This window comes from Dasypus novemcinctus, chromosome 3, assembly GCF_030445035.2.
Source record: "Dasypus novemcinctus isolate mDasNov1 chromosome 3, mDasNov1.1.hap2, whole genome shotgun sequence".
NCBI lineage: Eukaryota > Metazoa > Chordata > Mammalia > Cingulata > Dasypodidae > Dasypus > Dasypus novemcinctus.
This window is the reverse complement of record NC_080675.1, coordinates 43,973,372-43,993,222: the sequence shown is the minus strand read 5'-3', so window position 1 is coordinate 43,993,222 and position 19,851 is coordinate 43,973,372.

Here is a 19,851-nt window from a genome sequence, read left to right as displayed (position 1 = left end):
ATCCTTATAATAAACTCCTATTTTCTTAGGTATGTTAAGTGGATAATTATTCCTTGCAAATAAATAAGCCAGACTAAAATAAAGGCTTTTAATAAGATTTGAACAACAGATAATAAAAGGTTCTAATCTCTGGATTGAAAGCATTGTATTGTTGAATGAAGGCAGACCTAAAACACAAGAGATCAAAAACAGATGGTTAAAATACAATTTGTATGACTCTCAAAGGTGTTATGTTGAGTAAAAGAAGCCAGTCCCAAAAAGTTACATACTTTAAGATTGCATTTATATCATTTATATGTCTGTCTTTTTTTTTTTTTTTTGGTCCCAAGGAGTGGGAAAGTTTTAATGAACATCACAAAGGAACTGAGTGAGGGGATACAATCTCCAAATCCACCTTCTATTGTGAATCTTTTAGTGGCTAAGCAGGAGGGAGGAGGCCCAGCCCTGCATTACTCATTCCCAGATGAGGAGGCAGCTGGAGAGGGGATCCCTGGACGTGCTTCTCTACCCAGCAGAAGTGCTAGGAGGAGGGCAGGAGGTCTCTTGTCACTTGGAGCAACAAGCCCTCCAGCAGCGAGCTGCCCTCTGGAGGTCAGGACAGTCCAGAAGCAGACAGGAATCAGGCAGGATCAGCAGACGCTGGAAAGGTAGATGGACTGAAAAGAGAGGAAACTCTTGGGGTCTCTCAACAGCACTGAGATCTCACAGAGCCTCCTCCGCCAGCCCCAAGGCCTGTTAGCTCCAAGGACAGAAACCCTCAGGGAGGTGCCCCCAGTATGAAACATTCACAGAGGGACCCTGACATCACCCCCTCTTCTGCAAGGCTCAGGAGAAAGTCTGGAGCCAGGAGAGGCTAGGACAATCTGAAAGGAGAAGCTGGGAGAGGTTGAAGAAGCTAAGGAAGGGGGAAACGGACTTTGGCCCAGTGGTTAGGGCGTCCGTCTACCATATGGGAGGTCCGCGGTTCAAACCCCGAGCCTCCTTGACCCGTGTGGAGCTGGCCCATGCGCAGTGCTGATGCGCGCAAGGAGTGCCCTGCCACGCAAGGGTGTCCCCCGCGTGGGGGAGCCCCACGCGCAAGGAGTGCGCCCGTGAGGAGAGCCGCCCAGTGTGAAAGAAAGTGCAGCCTGCCCAGGAATGGCGCCGCCCACACTTCCCGTGCCGCTGACGACAACAGAAGCGGACAAAGAAACAAGACGCAGCAAATAGACACCAAGAACAGACAACCAGGGGAGGGGTGAAATTAAATAAATAAATAAATCTTTTAAAAAAAAAAGAAGCTAAGGAAGGAAACTGGGGAAGGGCTTTGGGGCCAGGCATGGGGGTCAGTGCCTTGAAGGGGTGGCGGGAGGGCTCCTCTAGCTGCTGCTCTGCTGCTGGCAGATGAGGTTGGCCATGGGGCTGGTGATGCCACCTATCAAGGTCCAATACTCATCAAAGCTGATGCACCCATCATGGTTGGCGTCCAGGTTCTGGATGAGCTTGTTGGCAACCTTGAGGTTCCCTGTGTGGGTCAGCATGTGGTTGAACTTATTCTGGAGCATATTGCAGAAACTGCTCTTGCTGATTTTATTCTTGACCAATCTGTGCTTAGACATGTATTGGTAGAAGTTGTCCACCAGGACTACGACCGCCTACCCCAATTCTGTGTCACTGTCTGCCATCTCACCCGCCTCACCTCACAGGGCCTGCTCCTCAGTCCACCTCCTCTCCAGCAGGGCTCTGGGGCTTGGGCTCTGGTGCTCAACGAAGCTGCGACTACCTCCCCACTACACTCCCGGAATCTATATCTTTCTTGAAAAGACAAAATGATAGCAATGGAGAACAGATCAGTGATTCCTGGGGGCCAGGATGGTGGGGAGGTGATTATAAAGGGATATCACAAATGAGTTTTTTGGAGTGAGGAAACTGTTCTACCATTCCCAGAACTGTCCTGACGGTTACTGGTTATGCAAATCTATACCTGGGTTAAAAAATCATAGGACTTTAAAGAAGATAGGGAGGGAGAGTGAGAGAGAGGGAGGGAAGACTGGAGGGAGGGAAGAGGTAAGGAAAGAAAGAACATAAACTAGGGAAGCAGACGTGACTCAACTGATAAAGCATCTGTCTACTATGGAGGGTCCAGGGTTCAATCCCCAGGACCTCCTGACCCGTGTGGTAAGCTGGCCCATGCACAGTGCTGCCATGCACAAAGAATGCCATGCCACATAGGGGTTCCCCATGTGCAAGGAGTGCGCCCCACAAAGAGAGCTGCCCCATGTGAAAAAAGTGCAGCCCGCTGAGGAGTGGCTCCATACACATGGAGAGCTGACGCAGCAAGATGACATTACAACAGAAAAAAGAGACATAGTTTCCCAGTGCCACTGGATAATGCAAGTGGACACAGAAGAACACATACTGAGTGGACACAGAGAGCAGACAATGCGGGGGAAGGGGAGAGAAATAAATAAAATAAATCTTTAAAAAAAAAAAAAGAAAGGACAAACTAGTGGCATTGTAGAAAAGAGTTAAAATCAGAGGTGTTGAGTGGATTGGAAGTTAATAAAATCAAGTCGTTGACTAACCCAGCAGCCATTCCAACCCCATTCTCCCTTGCCACCTCCTAACGTAGAGTCTAGAAAGCTAGATACTCAGTTTCCTAGTATTCCTTGCAGTTAGAGCAGTCACGTGAATTACTTCTGGCCAGTAACTTGTGTGGGGAAGTCTGCCTGGGATTTCTGAAAGTGTTCCTGCTCTCCTGATAAAATGGGTAGGCAGGAAAGGAAAGCTCACCAATCTCCTTCTCTCCTTGAACATGTCCTTGATGACTGCAGTATGGTTGTAGCTTGAGATCATGGGGCTGCAAGCCAGAGGATGAAACATTAACATGCTGTGGTTGATGGAGAAGAACTAGAGAAGGAACCCATGTGGAGCTGGCACACGCACAGTACTGATGCGCGCAAGGAGTGCCCTGCCACTCAGTGGTGTCCCCTGCGTAGGAGAGCCCCACACACAAGGAGTGCACCCCGTAAGGAGAGCCACCCAGTGCAAAAGAAAGTACAGCCTGCCCAAGATGGCGCCGCACACACGGAGAGCTGACACAACAAGATGACGCAACAAAAAGAAACACAGATTCCCGGTGCCCCTGATAAGGATAGAAGTGGTCACAGAAGAACACACAGCAAATGGACACAGAGAGCAGACAACTGGCAGGGAGGGTGGAGAGAAATAAAAAACTTAGGACCTCCTAGTGAGGCAAGAAGGGTCCAGCATGGCTTCCTTGCCCCAGCCTCACCTCTTATTGGTGTACTATTGTAGAAGTTTAAAAACATGGCCCCCAAACTATTTGACACTCCTCTCATCAAAAAGTGGAGTCTATGACCTTTCCCATTGGATTCTGCAGCTGCTTGACTGATAGAACACAGCGGAAGGGAGCCTGCATCCGTGTGCAGGCCCAGGTCTCAAGAAACTGCTGTCTTCTACTTCCTGTCTCTTCAGTTGCTTGACCTTAGAACCTAGTCACCATCCTGTGAGGCCACCCAGCCACCCTACTGAGAGTCCCACGTGGAGAGAAACCACAAGCTAGCACCCACTTGTCAGCCATGTGACTTAGTCATATGGGAAGTGGATCATCCAGTTACAGCGGAAATGCCCCAGATGATGCTGCATAGATCAGAGATGAGCTGACCCAACAAGCCCTGCCCAAATTACAGATTTGTGAACAAAAGAAATGTTCGTCGTTGTTTTAAGCCACTAAGTTTGATGTGTTACCTTTTTTTGCAGCAACAGACAACTGGAACACTGGGATCTAAATCCTTTAACACTTTTTGAATTCCATATCCTTAGCTTTACAATGAGGGTAATAATAATACTTGACTTACAGGGTTTATCATTTGGATTAAATAAGATATTGGACTTGAAGTACCCAGCCTGTATCTGGCATACAGAGCATCTTAAATCCAGTTCCTCAGAGGCAGGCCCTGAGACGAGGATTCTCATGCACATGCCCATGACTTATTAAGGAAGTGCTCCCACAGAAAATCATTTAGGGTATGGGTTCATAGAAAATGGATTCAGCCTGATCCTGCAGAGGATCTGTGGGGTGTATATCAGAATTGCCACAGTGTTCCCAGCCTGAGTCAAGGGAACTGGACTCTCATACTCCTGAACCCATTGGTCACTGGTTAAGGTCCACCCCTGGGTCGTATAAATGCCCAGACATTTCTGCCTCTCCTAGTGACAAAGAGGGCTCCATTAGCCTGTGAGATGTTGCCTGAGGGCAGTCCCCCAAAAAAGAGCTGCAGGTGCTGGCTGGCAGAAGTGAGAACATACCAAATCTCAGGTTGCTGTAGCCCCAACCCTACCCCTGCCTTACTCGCACATGTGTGCGCACACACACACACAAGACAGAGACAGAGAAAGACCACTACAAAGGTAATCAGAGGAATCTGGGAGGCATACCAGTGTTGTCCACTACACAGAGCACACAAAAAAGGCTCGTTCTCATGAAGATGGACCTTATAATGAGGCATCCCATCTCCTTATGAGGAAAGAACCAAACTGAATGAATTAAGAAACATCCTCCATGAGAAGATTTACACCAGTAAGACAGGGAGCAGTAAATAAAAGCAACTGATTAGTGCACTATCACTAAATCCCATCATTTAGGTTCCCGCCTGGCAGATTTGATAAATGAGATATATCTGTTGCTGGCGGATGCACTAGCATAAGTACCATCCAAATCAGGCCTGCAGAAAATCAAGTAACCTGATAGATATCTGTCTTTTAGCTCACTAGCACTTATGCACTCAGGATTTGGAGGGATTTTTACCAGGAATTAGAGAATGTAAGGTTTGTCTTGAATTAACTAATTTTTATAATCAATGTACTGTGAGTGATATGCTCCTGCCAAAGTAGATTTGTGACCTTCCCGAAGTACCAATTATGTTCCAATTTATACAGTAAATCTATTTTGTAATATGAGGTGTTGCAGCAATTTCAACACATCAGTAAAGATGGAAATCAATTTGTTTTCCTTAGCATTTGGAAACAAGTTTTGTTAATAAAACAAAAAGATGGGGATTCTGGGGTCAGGCCAGCCTTCTGCTTCAACTTTTTCTACCCCATGGCTGCCAGCTGAGGACGCGTTTGTTCTCCTAGAGATTCCACTCTATGGCAAGCTCAATTGCCTCCACCTGGGCTGCTAGCCCTTCTGAGTTGCTCGGAAGAGTGGGGTCTCCTTCAGGAACAGCCTCGTGCTGGGTCAATGGGTTGGAGCTGAGCTTTATGAGTGTGTCAGGCATTGCTACAAATATTGTCTCACCCCATGAGGTAGACTGAGCAGATACTGGCATTCCTCTTTGGTAGGTAAGGTAACAGGCCCAGATACAACAGGGACTTGCCACGCATAGAACTGAGACTCAAATTCTAGATTTTCTGACCATAAATCCTCGTTTTTGTCTATTAAACCACAAAGTAATTTAATGGTTTAATCTCTCTAAAATCGGTATCTGTATTCTGAGAATTGAGACAAATAGGTTACCAAACAGAGGAAAGGGTAGGGGAATCTCAGGCAGAGGGAACAACATTTGCAAAACTAGGGAAGCTTAAAAAGTGCATGACGCGACTACAAAGCTACAGTTGTCAAAACTGCATGGTATTGGCACAAGGATATACATACTAACTAATGGAACCGAATTGAGTGCTCTGATATAGATTCTCTCATAAATGATCAACTGATATTCGACAAGACCACCAAGCCCACTCAACTGGGACAGAAGGACATCTTCAACAAATGATGCTCGGAGAATTGGTTATCCATATCCAAAAGAATGAGACAGGATCACCATCTCATGACCTATACAAAAATAAGCTTGAGATGGATCAAAGACCTAAATATAAGAGCCAAGACCATGAAGCTCCTAGCAGGTAATGTAGGGAAGCATCTATGAGGTCTTGTGGTAGGAAATGGTTTCATAAACTTTACACCCAAAGCACAAGCAACAAAAGAAAAAAATAGATAAATGCAACTGCCTCAAAATTTAAAAACTTTTGCACTTCAAAGAAGTTTGTCAAGAAAGTGAAAAAGAAGTCTATTCAATGGCAGAAAGTATTTGATAAACATTTATCCTATAAGGACTATCCAACATATATAAAGAAATCCTACATCTTGAAAATAAGAAGACAAGCCATTTTTAAAATGGGCAAGATATTTGAATAAACATTATCTAAAGAGGAAATATAAATGGCTAAAAAGCACATGAAAAAATGCTTAATATCATTATCTATTAGGGAAATGCAAATCACAAACCACAATGAGATATCATCTTATACTTATTAGACTGATGGCTGTTAGAAAAAAAGCAGTGAACTGGGGAGCAGATATAGCTTAAGTGATTGAGTGACTGCTTCCTAGATACAAGGTCCTGGGTTCAATCTCCAGTACCTCCTAAAAACAAAAGCAAACAAATGAAAAGCCAACTTTCATTGGGGAACTGATGTAGCTCAGTGGTTGAGTGCCTGCTTCCCACGTACAAGGACTTGAGTTCAATAACCAGTACCTCCTAAAAAAAAATCCAACAACAAAAAAAAAACACAGAAAACTAAAAACGCTGCTGGAGGTAGGGAGTGGGAGGAAGAGATGTGATGTGGGGTCGTTTTTGGGACTTGGAATTGTCCTGGGTGGTGCTGCAGGGACAGTTACTGGACATTGTATGTCCTCCCATGGCCCACTGGGCTATGATGTGGACCATTGACCATGAGGTGCAGTGGTGCTCAGAGATGTATTCACCAAATGCAATGAATGTCTCATGATGATTGAGGAGGTTGTTGTTATCGGGGGAGGAGTGGGGTAAGAGGGATGGGGGATATATGTGGATCTCATATTTTTTTAATGTAACATTTAAAAAATAAATTTAAAAAAAGACAAAATGTAAAAAATAAAAAAAAAAGTTAGAGAGGATGTGGAAGAAAGGGAACCGTTATCCACTACTGATGGGAATGTAGAATGGTGTGACCATTATAGAGGACAGTTTGGTGTTTCTCAGGAAGCTAACTATAGAACTATAGTACGACCCAGCAATCCCACTGCTGGGTATATGCCTGAAAGAATTGAAAGGAAGCACACAAACAGATATAGGCACACCAATGTTCATAGAAGCATTATTCACTATTGACAAAAGTTGGAAACAACCCAAGTGTCCATCCACAGAAGAATGGATGAACAAAATTGTGCTATATACATACAGTGGAATATTACAAAGCTGTAAGAAGGAATGAAGTATTGACACACATGACAACATGGATGAATCTTGAAGATTTTACATTGAGTGAAGTAAACCAGTCACTGAAGGAAAAATATTACATGACCTCACTGATACGACCTAAGCAAATTGAGCAGACTCACAGAGCTAGACTCTAGAAGATGGGTTATAAGGAGACAAAGGGAATATGTGGTAAGACAATGCTCAATATGGGCAGATTCTATGATAAGGTAGAAGGAGGTGGTTTGGCAGTGAATGGGGGTGATAGTGGTGCAGGGATGTGAGTGGGGTTGATGGTGCTGGAATATGAGTGTGAGCAGGGTGAGGGGATTGGGTTGACTATCCATGAAACTGGGGAAAGGGCTGGAGGAAGAAATAGGTGAAATTTGGGGATTTGTAGGTCTGTGGTCAAAACTACAATGGTAGAAATGTTCTTTTGGCAAATATGGCAGGGGAGGGGCACTGGTGCAGGGCATCGGGGGTGGGGTATATGTGGTGTAGCAGTTTGGTATTTATCAAAAATAGTTATTGAATTATATTTATAAACTGGTCTTTCAGAAGGATCACTTTTAATAGATTAGATTATGATTAGAACTTTGATTGGGCCATGTCAGTAGGGTGTTGAGTCCCCGCCTCTTGGTAGGTGGGGACTTGCAGAGAAAAGATGACAAAGGACAGAGTTGGGAGTTCTGAGCTGGAGCCCTGAAAGTGAACACATAGGAGAAGAACCCAGAGGAATAGAGACAGCTCCTTAGACACAGCAAAAGCCCCAGGGAGAGAGACAGAGCCATTCACCTGATAGTCTACAGCTGGCCTTGTAGAGAGAGCAGAGCAGCTGAGCCCAGAGACAAACAGAGCCCCAGAAAGAGAGGAACCCAAGAAGCCCGAACCCTGGCAAACGTTGGCAGCCATCTTGGCCCAACAAATGGCAATAGACTTTGGTTAGAGAAGAAACTTATGCTTTATGGCCTGGTAACTGTAAGCTTCTACCCCAAAACAAATACTCTTTATAAAAGCCAAACAATTTCTGATTATTTTTCATCAGTACTCCTTTGGCTAACTGAAACATGTGATCGAGGGCACACCTGGGGCATACTTCTATGTAATATGAGTGTTCATCTTGTCATAGGGTGGTATTTCAGTGGGTGGAGACCCATGCAATATACAATAAAATATTGAATTACCATCCTGGGGAGTCCTGCTATGTTCTCAAGAATATAGGCAGTGCCTAATAAAAGAAAACAGACCAAAATATTAAGCCCTCAATATTAATGCACATGTAACTATGAACCTTATTCTTCAAAAATTGAAATGTAGTGGTTACCATAGGTTCCAAGGGGAAAGGAAGGGAAGATTAGATAGAACATAGGACATTTTTAGGGCACTGGAATTGTTCTGAATTACATTGTAATGATGGATACAGGCCATTATACATTTTGTCAAAACCTATAAAAGTGTACAGTGAAAAATGTAAACCATAATGTAAACCATAATGTAAACCACTGACCATGGTTAGTAGCAATGCTTCAATACTTGTTCATCAATTGTTACAAATGTACCATACTCATGTAAGATGTTATTAATAGGGAAAAATGTAAAAGGGGAAGGGGGTAATGTACATGGGAATACCCTATATTCTCTATGTGACTTCTCTATAACCTAAAGTTTCTTTGAAAACAGTGGAAAAAATAAGACACTGGGGGAACATACAGTAGAAATTCTCACTGTAAACAGAACATAACAGCTTTTACAGTGATGAAAGACTATGCAAAAAAAATTTTGTATTTTATTTTTATTCTTTTTTTTTCCTTTGTTTTTGGAGAGGTTTTGGATTACAGAAGGGTCACAGCTGTGGCAGAGGAGGATCACTGGTGTGGGGTGTCAGTGGTGGGGGGATGTGTGGGAAGGGGCGGCATGCCTCTATGAATTATGAATGTGTTCAAGTGGTCATGGGGTGTTGTCTTGCTGGATACGACCCACACAATAACCAAAAGAATATTGAATTCCCATCCTGGGGAGTCCTGCAAGATTCTCAAACGGAGTGGCAAGAATCCCAAGAATACAAGGGCAGTGCCCAGAGAAGGAGGACAGACCAATACGCCAGGCCCTTAATATTGATGCTTGTACTTATGAACCTCATTCTTGTGAAATTGAAACTTAACCTAGTGTTATATATTGCCTAAGTGACAACTCCTGAAAACCTCCTTATTATACAAATGTGGCCTCTCTCTAAGCCAAACTCAGTATATAAACTCACTACCTTCCCCCCAGCATGGAACATGATTACCAGGGATGAACTTCCCTGGCACCAAGGGATTATTACCAAGCACCAATTAGTGATGCTTTTGGAAAAAGACCTTGACCAAAAGAGGGAAATATTAAGTACAAATGAGTTTCTATAGCTAAGAGAGTTCAAAGTGAGTTGGGAGGACATTCCAGAGTTTACACTTAGGCTCATCTTAGGAGGATCTCACCAATTGCCATAGTAAACAGTGCCTCAAGCAGGGATATCTAGACACATCTAGACACTATAGGCAGGGAAGACAATACTAGGAGTTCAGTACCCTGTCAGTGAGTCTTACCTTGGCATATTTGCTAGCCTATCTCTGCCCCCACCCCCCCTTCATGATTTGGAGTTAGACTCACTTATAATTTTCTTACTCAAGCTCTTATGTCCCTTTTAGTTGAACCTATAAATAGTAATATACACATTAAATATATGTCCCAGAGATTTAAATCTTCTGGCTGTTCATATGCCAGTTGAGACCCAAATCTCAGCAGAGTTACAGCCAACACCTACTCTCCAGTTCATCAGACTTGCCCAGGACAACTAACCAAAGGATAATTATGGGCAACTCCCATCCCAAAAAAAAAGTATCTACAGCTGCAGGAAAGTCAGTTCTACCCATCTGCCCTGTAGGATCAAAGCTCTCTTTCAATCAGAAGCAGAGTGGGTTTCACCATTGTAAAATCCTCAAGATTGAGGAATGAACAAACATAAGGGGGGAATGCAACTATGGACTAAAGTAGGATTACTATTATTCCACTAATGGAAGAATTTGTAACACTGATATAAAGGTAGTGGTCACCAGAGGTTCTGAGGGAAGGGAGAGGGAAGAATAGGCATTTTGGGAATATTGGAATTGTTCTGCATGACATTGCCATGATGATACAGGCCATTATACAGTTTGCCAAAACCTATTTGTGTGGTGCAAAGTATAAACCATAATATAAACTATAGACCATGGTTAGTAGCAATGCTTCAATATGTGTTCATCAATTGTAACAAATGTACCACACTAATGAAAGATGTTGTTAATGGGGAAAGTGTGGAAGGGGGAGGGAGGGGATATGTGGGAATCCCTATATTTTTAGTGTAATATTTATGTAATCTAAAACTTATTTAAGGGCGACGGACTTGGCCCAGTGGTTAGGGTGTCCGTCTACCACATGGGAGGTCCGTGGTTCAAACCCCGGGCCTCCTTGACCCGTGTGGAGCTGGCCCATGCACAGTGCTGATGCGTGCAAGGAGTGCCCTGCCACACAGGGGTGTCCCCCACATAGGGGAGCCCCACGTGCAAGGAGTGCTCCATCACATTTAAATTTGCATTAATCTGATACATTTCTGCTTGTTTGCAGAACATCATACTTGCACAATTTTCTTAAATCTTAACTAACTTGCTTTAGATGTTTTATTGCTCATTTCAGCTCACCTCTTGCCTTCCTCCCTTTCTCGCTCTGACTGGCATACTCTGTAATCCTCTCTACCTTACCCTTTGATCCATTTCAGAGACGAGGTGCCAGGAAGAACCTTGTTCAGTGTTGCTGGTTACAAGCAGCAAGGGCAGGTACTTTAGCTGTGCAGTTAAGTGAAAGTCAGGCAAAACCGTGGGTTCAGATTTTTTCTCTTCTCTTCCTGGCATCATCACACCAGGGACCAGCCTCTGAATACTCCACTGGTGCCTTCATACTGCACAGGAAGCCCCCTTTTCTGTTTGTTTCCTCTTTGTCCCATTTTCATCCTCTAGCTTGAGTGGCTTACTCTGGATAGTCTGACCAAATTAACTCCACGTAAGTCTCACAGAGTGTTCCAGAACCTTGAACTGGCACTTTATTATTATTTCTAATGGAAGTGGGGAGAAGGACCCTGGGGAAAGTCCCTGGACTGCAATGGGCTGGAATGAAGTGGAGCAGGATTTAGTTCTCTGTTTCTCCCTCAGCACACAGGCCTGTTTAATTCTGGACAGCACGTAGAAATTGCTGGTCTCCTAGGAAGTCTCTGTACTGGATGACCACTGGGGTTTAATCACAAATTTAAGTCACGTAAAAGGTCCATAACAAATAATTTGACAGTTCAGTGGAGAAAAGAGTCTTCAACAAATGGTGCTGGAACAATTGGATATATATATGGGGAAAAGTGAACCCCAACCCCTACCTCACACGAAAGTTCACTCAAAATGGATCATAGTTAATATAAACACTTAAATGTAAAGCCCAAAACTTTAAAAATTGTAGAATTTCTACTATGATTTTCACCAGGGTGTGTAATTCCTTTTGACCTTGGCTTAAGTAAAGAGTTATTTGATAGCTGGGCAGCTCTCCTTACGGGGCACACTCTGGGTGCCTCTGACAAGAACAGAAGAAGACACCGAAGAACACACAGTGAATGGACTCAGAGAGCAGACACCTGGGGGGCGGGGGGGAGCAGGGAAGGAGAGAGAAATAAATAATTTAAAAAACAAATCTAAAAAAAGAGTTATTAGATATATCAACAATAACGTGACCCATAAAAGGAAAAATTTGGCAAGTTGGACTTGATCAAAATTTTTAAAATGTTTTTCTGTAAAAGACACTGTTAAGAGATTGAAAAGACTAGCCACAAAACCAGAGAAAATATATATAAATCACATATCTGTTGAAGTTTCTATAGCAAGAATATATAAAGAAATTCAACATTCAACCATAAGAAAATGAACAAAACAAAACAATAAAAAATGGACAGAAATTTTAGTAGCCACATCACCAAAAGGAGTATATGGATGGCAAATAAGAACAGGCTTGAAATAGTTCAAAATAGGAATGGCTTCATAAACCATTCAAAGGAGGTCTGGACTTTATGCCATAGACAGTGGGAGCCATGGACTGCTTTTAAGAAGAAGAGTGATATAACTTATTTGAAATTTAGAAAGATAACTCCAGACAATGTTCCAGAGTTGAAATTCAATGGAGACAAGAATATCAGTTGAGTAGATATTGCTGGACCCAGGTGTAGCAGTTTGACATAGTTGTGAATTCCAAAAATAGATATTGGATTATGTTGATAAATTAGTCTGAACCTGGGCATGATTAAATTATGATTAGGGCTTTGATTGAACCACATCATTAGGACATTGAGTCCCCACCCCTTGTTGGGTAAAAGGCATGGCAGAGGACAGAGTTGAGGGTTTTTGATGTTGAAGTTTGACGCTGAAGCCTTAAGCTGGAACCCCAGGAAGTAAGCTCACAGAGGAAAGCCAGGAAGAGAGGAACCCTAAGCCCAGGAAGTTGCAAGCCCTGAGAAGGAAAGATCCTTGAACTCAGAGAGAAGCAAGACTCTGGAAGGGAGAAGCCCAGGAATCCTGAACCCTCGCAGCCATAGGAAGTCGTCTTGCTCCAACACATGAAAATAAACTTTGGTGAGGGAAGTAACTTATGCTTTTGGCCTGGTAACTATAAGCTTCTACCCCAAATAAATACCCTTTATAAAAACCAACCAGTTTCCGGTATTTTGCATCAGCACCCCTTTGGCTGCTAATAAACCAGGCAAGTGGTGATCTTGATCCTCCCCCCTCTATCCTCTGTTTTATTTTTCTCTATACCCCTCACCACCATCCAGCACACTACATAGTTTACTTTTTTTACTTTATTTACTTTCTGTCTTCTCCCACCAGAATGTAAGCTTGATGAGGACAGGAATTTTCATCAGTTTGTTTTCTGCTGTATTTTACCTTGTTGCCTGATTTAAAGCAGATGTCCTTTGTTGAATGATTGAATAAAATGAGTTTTTGCAGTGATTCAGATGGCCCTACTTCCTTCCACAGAAGTTTCAAAGTTTTCAGCTCCACAGCAGAGTGAAACTTAATCCTTTATTTTTTTCTTCAATTCCTTTTGAGATGGAAACTGTCCTGTGAGTATAAAACTTTGTGAAAGACAGTATTTACCTAGAAACCTCAGGGTGCCCAGCTGGAAAGGGAGACTTATGGGTTTCTATGCATGTGCTGGTCTCAAAGTGTTGCACCCACAGGTGAGGATGAGTCAAAAACTTTATGATTTACTGAAGGTAACATTCTGGAGAAAAACTATTTTCAGTTGTCACATTTCTTCTCATCCAGCAGGAAATACCAATGCTTCACCTTGAATTGAGTTGTTTATTGTTTGGGATTGAATCATGTCTCCCAAAAAAAGGCCATGTTCAGTCCCAGCCCCTGGTCCTGTGGGTGTGAACCATTTGTAAATAGGACTTTGAGGATGTTATTAGTTAAGGTGTGCCCAAACTAAGTGAGGGTGAGCCCAAATCTAGTGTGGCTGAAGTCCTTCTAAGCAAAGGGAATCAGACATGGAAGGGACATCATGGGGAGCAGCCAGAAACTGGAGGTCAACAGAACCTGGAAGAGAAAGGAGAAGATACTGCCTTGTGCACTGTCACTTGACGGAAAAGCCAAGAAACCCCAAAGACTGCCAGCCAGAAGATGTTAACCTCAAGAGGAAGCAAGCCTTCCAGCCTCTGAAATACAAGCCAAATAAATCCCTGTTGCTAAATCAACCCACTGAATGATATTTGTTTTATCAGCCAAGAAACTAAAACATATATACAGAGAAAGACATCAAGAGATAGACATGTCTGGGGGTCCAAATGCAGGGCTTCCTGTTAATGAGGCGTAACCATCTCTTTTCCTTTCCTTTCCTCGATCAGATCAAATAGCTGCAAGCAATACAGTGTGAAGTTTCAACCCTCAGGTGGAAGACAGAGAGTGCTGGGTTCAATCCTTGTTCTACCACCTCGCTGTCTGTGCTGTAATGGACATATTATTTAACCTCTCTAAACTTCATTTGCTCATCTGTCAATGGGGATAGCAATTGTATTGATTTCAAATGTGTTTTGTGAGAATTAATAAGGATGATGTATGGAAGTACTTAGCATGGGATATATAGACCATAGTAAGCACTCAATAAATGTGGTTTCTGCCATTATCGTCTATTATTATTATTCTTAGGGAAGAAGCCCCCCACAAGGCTAAAACACTTGTGCAGCTTAGAGATTATTCATTTACATTTGGAACCTGGCAAGAGGCACAAAATCTATAAGTAGGAAGAAATTAAATCTGCTGTGGTTTTTCCCATCACCACACTGGGAACGTCAGGGAATAACAGGGAAGCCAAATATAAGAGCACCTTTCTCACAGGAAGACCCTGGCCCATCCCACATCCCCTACAATGTGTTCCCTACCTGCTCCTTGGTGTTTGGAATCCCTTTAATTGGGACCAAATGTTGTAATTCCACAATAGAAATATGGTGTAAAATGCGTATAGTGCTGGGATGGGCGGTACATTGTATTGTATTCATATTAAGGTAGAAAAGTGTATTTTATATAAGATGGAGGAAGGCCTTGGCTACATGGAGAGTGGGAAATTACAAGGTCCTGACAGAAAGGGGAAATGGCACATCCAGAAGACCCCCTGGACCCAAAAGGAAGGGCAAAAGTGTAAACCTAGGAGTCTAGGGGACACACTGACCAGCAGTCTCCAAACAAGAGGCCTCCAACAATTTGTAAGAATCACTAAAGAATGTGTTAAAATGCAGACTTCTAGGCTTCACCCTAGATCTACTGAATCAGAACCTGTTGGGTGAGACCATGTGATTTTAACAAGTGGAAGGAACCAGATGGGAGAATCATGCATGGATACCAACTTTTCCTTTACAAAGGAGGAAACTGAGTTCAGGATAATGAAACAACTTTTCCCAGAGTCATTTTAGGACTGTCTTCAACAAGCTTGGCTCAGCTGCATTAGTGGGAGCAAGAGAGGGAATCTAGTCACTGACCCACCTGACCATCATGGTCTACCCAGACATCTAATACATGTAAACGATGACTCTTTTCTGTGATACCAGTCACCTGTACAGGCCACCTCTATGCTAACTCCTGGCTACACCTCTCTCCATTTCAGCAGAACTAAGCCCAAACTTCTTTTAAGCTCAACTTCTTGATTGCACTCTCAGCTTTTCTCCAAACAGTAAAACTGTCAATGGTAGAAGTGTCACATTTGGTCAATAGCTGGCATTTATGACTGGAGCAGCACACACTAACAAGGGAAGTTGCAAAGAGGCCAAAAATGGAATCCAAATGGAACAGAGTGACCTCTAACCAACCAGAAAACAGTTGAGTCAACTAGGAAAATCAATGGGGTGAAAATGCTCTGCCCAGGAAAATCAATAGAGTGAAAATCAGCTGCACTCAGCCCTGTGTCCTTGTACCTCCATACTGACCCCAAAGTTGAACTGCATCATTCCTGCTTCCCAAGGACATCTCCTCACTCCCACTTCAGCTTCCCCCCCAACCCCCATCAGCTGCCTATGTTAAATAAATATATATTCAGACACTGAAATGCCGTAAATTTTTTCATCACATGAAAATGTTCTATCTCCTTCCTCCCAATCTTGCCCAGGACCTCATCAGTTCACCTGTGAATTATTTTCAGAATCTGCCACATCCAACCCTGTCCTACCTTTACCTGGCATGCAAGAAGGCTCCATACAACCTGCCTCCGTGTCTTCCCTTACTCACTGTGACAGTTTGAAGCTTTTATGAATCCCAGAAAAGATCATGTTCATGGAACTAATTAATCTATTCCTTTGGGTGTAGGATGCTTTGATTACATTAGATTCAGATAAGGAATCTTTTGATAGGATCAGTTTGATTACATTGCTTTAGGGCCTTTGATTGGACTCTGTCAGGGACCCATGTTGGGTCTTGGCCCTCACATAAGTGGAGAACTGAAAGCAGAAACACAGAGAAAGCTGCCATTTTTACTCCACCATGTGTGAGAGAGGACTGCAGGATTGCCTATAGTTGCAGAAAGAGAGAAACCCCGAGAGGCTGAGAGAGAAACCAGAGGCTGAGATCATCAGAGCAGTCCAAAGCTGAAGAGAAGAGGCCCTACAAAAGAGAGCCATATGCTCGATCACCCACAGCTGACCTGATAGTGAGCCTGGAGGAGAAGGCAGAGGCTGGCTGCCATCTTGTCTGGCCACATGGCAGGAGTCCAGGATCTGCCGGCAGCCAACTTTAGGTGACCAGCTAATCATCATCGCTGATGATGCCTTGATTTGGACATTTTTGCAGCCTTGGAACTTTAAGATTTTACTCTAATAAGTTCCTGTTATAAAAGCCAACCCCTTTCTGCTATTTTAGCATTGGCACCTTTAGTAAATGACCACACTCCTCTGTAGAATCCTCCGCCAGTCATGCAGGGCTCTTCTCTATCTCTCTGACACTTTGATTCAGGTTGGTCTTTAGAATGCCTATTCTCTTCTTCCCTTACATATTTATACCTTTCCACTCCCTTGGGGATGAGCTAAAGTGCCTCCTTCTCTACCAGACCTTCCTGGAGCACCAGAAGCCTCCAAAGATCTTCCCCTTTTCTCAGCAACTATGGAACTTTTCACCCATGCTCCTCAATTTTACATTAAGCACATGTTCCCTGTCACTGTTACAATGCCAGGGAGTAGGGGTCGGGAGTTGGTACCCCTAAAATATTCTATACTCCTGAAGGAAGGCAGCACACAGGGGAAAGTGCACTGGGCAGAGGGTCAGGAGTTCCTGGTTCCTATCCAGCCTCTGCTTCTAATTACTGTGGGTCCTTGGGCAAGGGATGAAATTTCTCTGGGCTTTATTCTACAAAACAAGAATGTTGTAAGACAGACCTCTAAGGCTCCTTCTAATGCTAACATTCTAGACTTCAAAGACAAGGATTGTCATTTTTTAGTATATCTCCTAGAACCCTTATTAGCTCTTTTCCCTTAATTTTCCTTAGCCTCTTAAGATTTTGTCTCCTCATTTATTAAATGGGATTGATAATAATGCCTTGGAATTTTCAAGAGGATCAAATCATATACTCCTTACAAGATACTTAGTTCAGTGTCTGGCACAAAGTAAGGTCTTGATAAATCTTTGTTGTTCTTGGTAAAGAAATAAAAGGAGCATATTATTGCATATCTGTTGAGAGAATTAATTTTAAAAAACCTTTTATAAACAACTATTGATTAAGGCCAAAAAATCAAGTAACATTTTGTTGCTATGCAATTAATAAGACATGTTGTCTTTCCTTTTTAAACGCAAAAAAAAAGTATTACCTCTCCCTGAGTTAGAAATTCTAATTTATAACAGCTCAACTGCATCTGTATTAAAAGCAGAAGCTCACAGTTATTTCTGCAAACCACTTGAGCAGTGGGTCCCGGGAAGCCAGGGAAAGATGTCCTTGTTCACCCAAGATAGCACTCCTTGAAAGTCAAAACCACTGCTCCTCCTCAATAAAAAGGCCAAATGTCCCATTAACAGAAGATAGTTGCTTTAACCTGAGGCACAAAGATGGTGTTCCTGGACAATAAAACAAGGTGAACGCCACGTTCAGAGACTCCTGGTCCTGGCTGACAAAGTGTCAAGAAGCCAGTGAGCTCACTGAGTTAATCCTTTTCTTTCTCAAAGTAGACCCACTTGATGATGCTTCTCTTAGAGTCAGAAGACAGAGAAATCTCACCCACTTGGGGCTCATTTACTCAGACAGCCAAGTCCAAAGCTGAGAAAGTGTACTGAAGGCAGGTCCCCGATGAGACCTCACCCTGAGCCAACCAGCAGGGGAGGAAGAGAAGGACCAGCTCAGCCAGGTTGGAGAGTTTCAGGAGGAATCATGACAAGATCAGTTGCCACCAGGAGCGGATGAGAAAGCCAGAATACACAGCATTACAGAATTCACAGGACTTAGGGAGCATGAGAATGTACTCCTCAGAAATATGTTTACTTATTAAATCCACAGAAGAAAGAGCTTCAGACAACAGATTTTTTTTTTGACTACTGCTTATGATTTCAAACTGTTTAAATATTGTTTCAAGCTCCACCAAAAAAATTACCAACACGCTTCCTCTCCTTTGATCAAACTCCACAGGGTCTGAGAAGAAGGTATGAATGAAGGATACACAGAGTGATTAAAAAGAAATGAACACTTTCAAACACTTATTAATCAGTTACTAAGTTATAGATGACCAGGTAGTCAAAACCAATTTGTAAAGGAACTGTCACAGTATTTCTAAAATCTTACAAATCCTTAGAATGCACCCCTTATGTTGTAGGGCACATATTCCTGAAGTGTAATCCATTCCAGACCCTTTTTAGTTCGGTGGTTAAAATGGCAGCCACGATGCTGGCCTTTATTTACTCAGGGATGTGCGGAAGGTACAAACACAGGATTCTTACAGTCTCCCTGCCGGAAGTCAGATGATGTGATATCAGGGAATAAGGGTAACCCATTGTTCAGCAGTTTTCGATTTGTCTTGGGTATGTGTATGATATCAAACACACATGGAAATTGACAGAAATTTAGTGATAAGAAGGAGAAGGATGCAAGAGTGTACAGTATACCACAGTGAATTATAGGAAAGCAAGCGTAAAGGAGAAGAAAGTTCTATAAGGGAAGTCACATAGCAGTAAAACATTCAAATTTAGGACCAGAAGAATGGAAGTGTGTCATTACTATGCCTCTTACAAATTGTAAGACCATGGATAAGTGCTTCAAATTCTCTAAGCCTCAGTTTCATTGCCTATAAAATTGAGAAAATAATACCTGCCCTTTGTGAAATCAAAATATTGTTATCTTTGCCATTCAGGATCTCAGGGAACATTTAAGATAAATCAGTGGTGGACCCAGAATCCTGATATTTAACAGATTTCTTAATCATAAATTGATATATGCACGAGCCTGTACTTTCCCCCAAGTAGCAGTGTGCCCTGCAGGACACATAATTCATAGTCAGACCAAGAGGATGAGTACCCAAGTTTGGGTTAGCCCTGCTCCCAGTCCAGTGAAGCAGAAGTATTTGGTATTATACTTTAGAGTATATGCCCCCAGAGTATATCCATTTTCCTAAGTGTATTACACAAAATAGAGGAACATCTGCACATTTGTTAGAAAGTTTTGAAGATCTGTTGTTTAGGGTTTTTTTTAACCTTTTTTTCTCTTTATTTATTTTTTTAATGTTACATTAAAAAAATATGAGGCCCCCATATATCCCCCACCCCCCTCACCCCACTCCTCCACCCATAACAACAACCTCCTCCATCATTATGAGACATTCATTGCATTTGGTGAATACATATCTGAGCACTGCTGCACCTCATGGTCAGTAGTCCACACCATAGCCCACACTCTCTCACAGTCCACCCAGTGGGCCATGGGAGGACATACAATGTCTGGTAACTGTCCCTGCAGCACCACCCAGGACAACTCCAACCCCCAAAAATGCCCCCACATCACTTCTCTTCCTCCCACTCCCTACCCTCAGTATCCGCCATGGCCACTT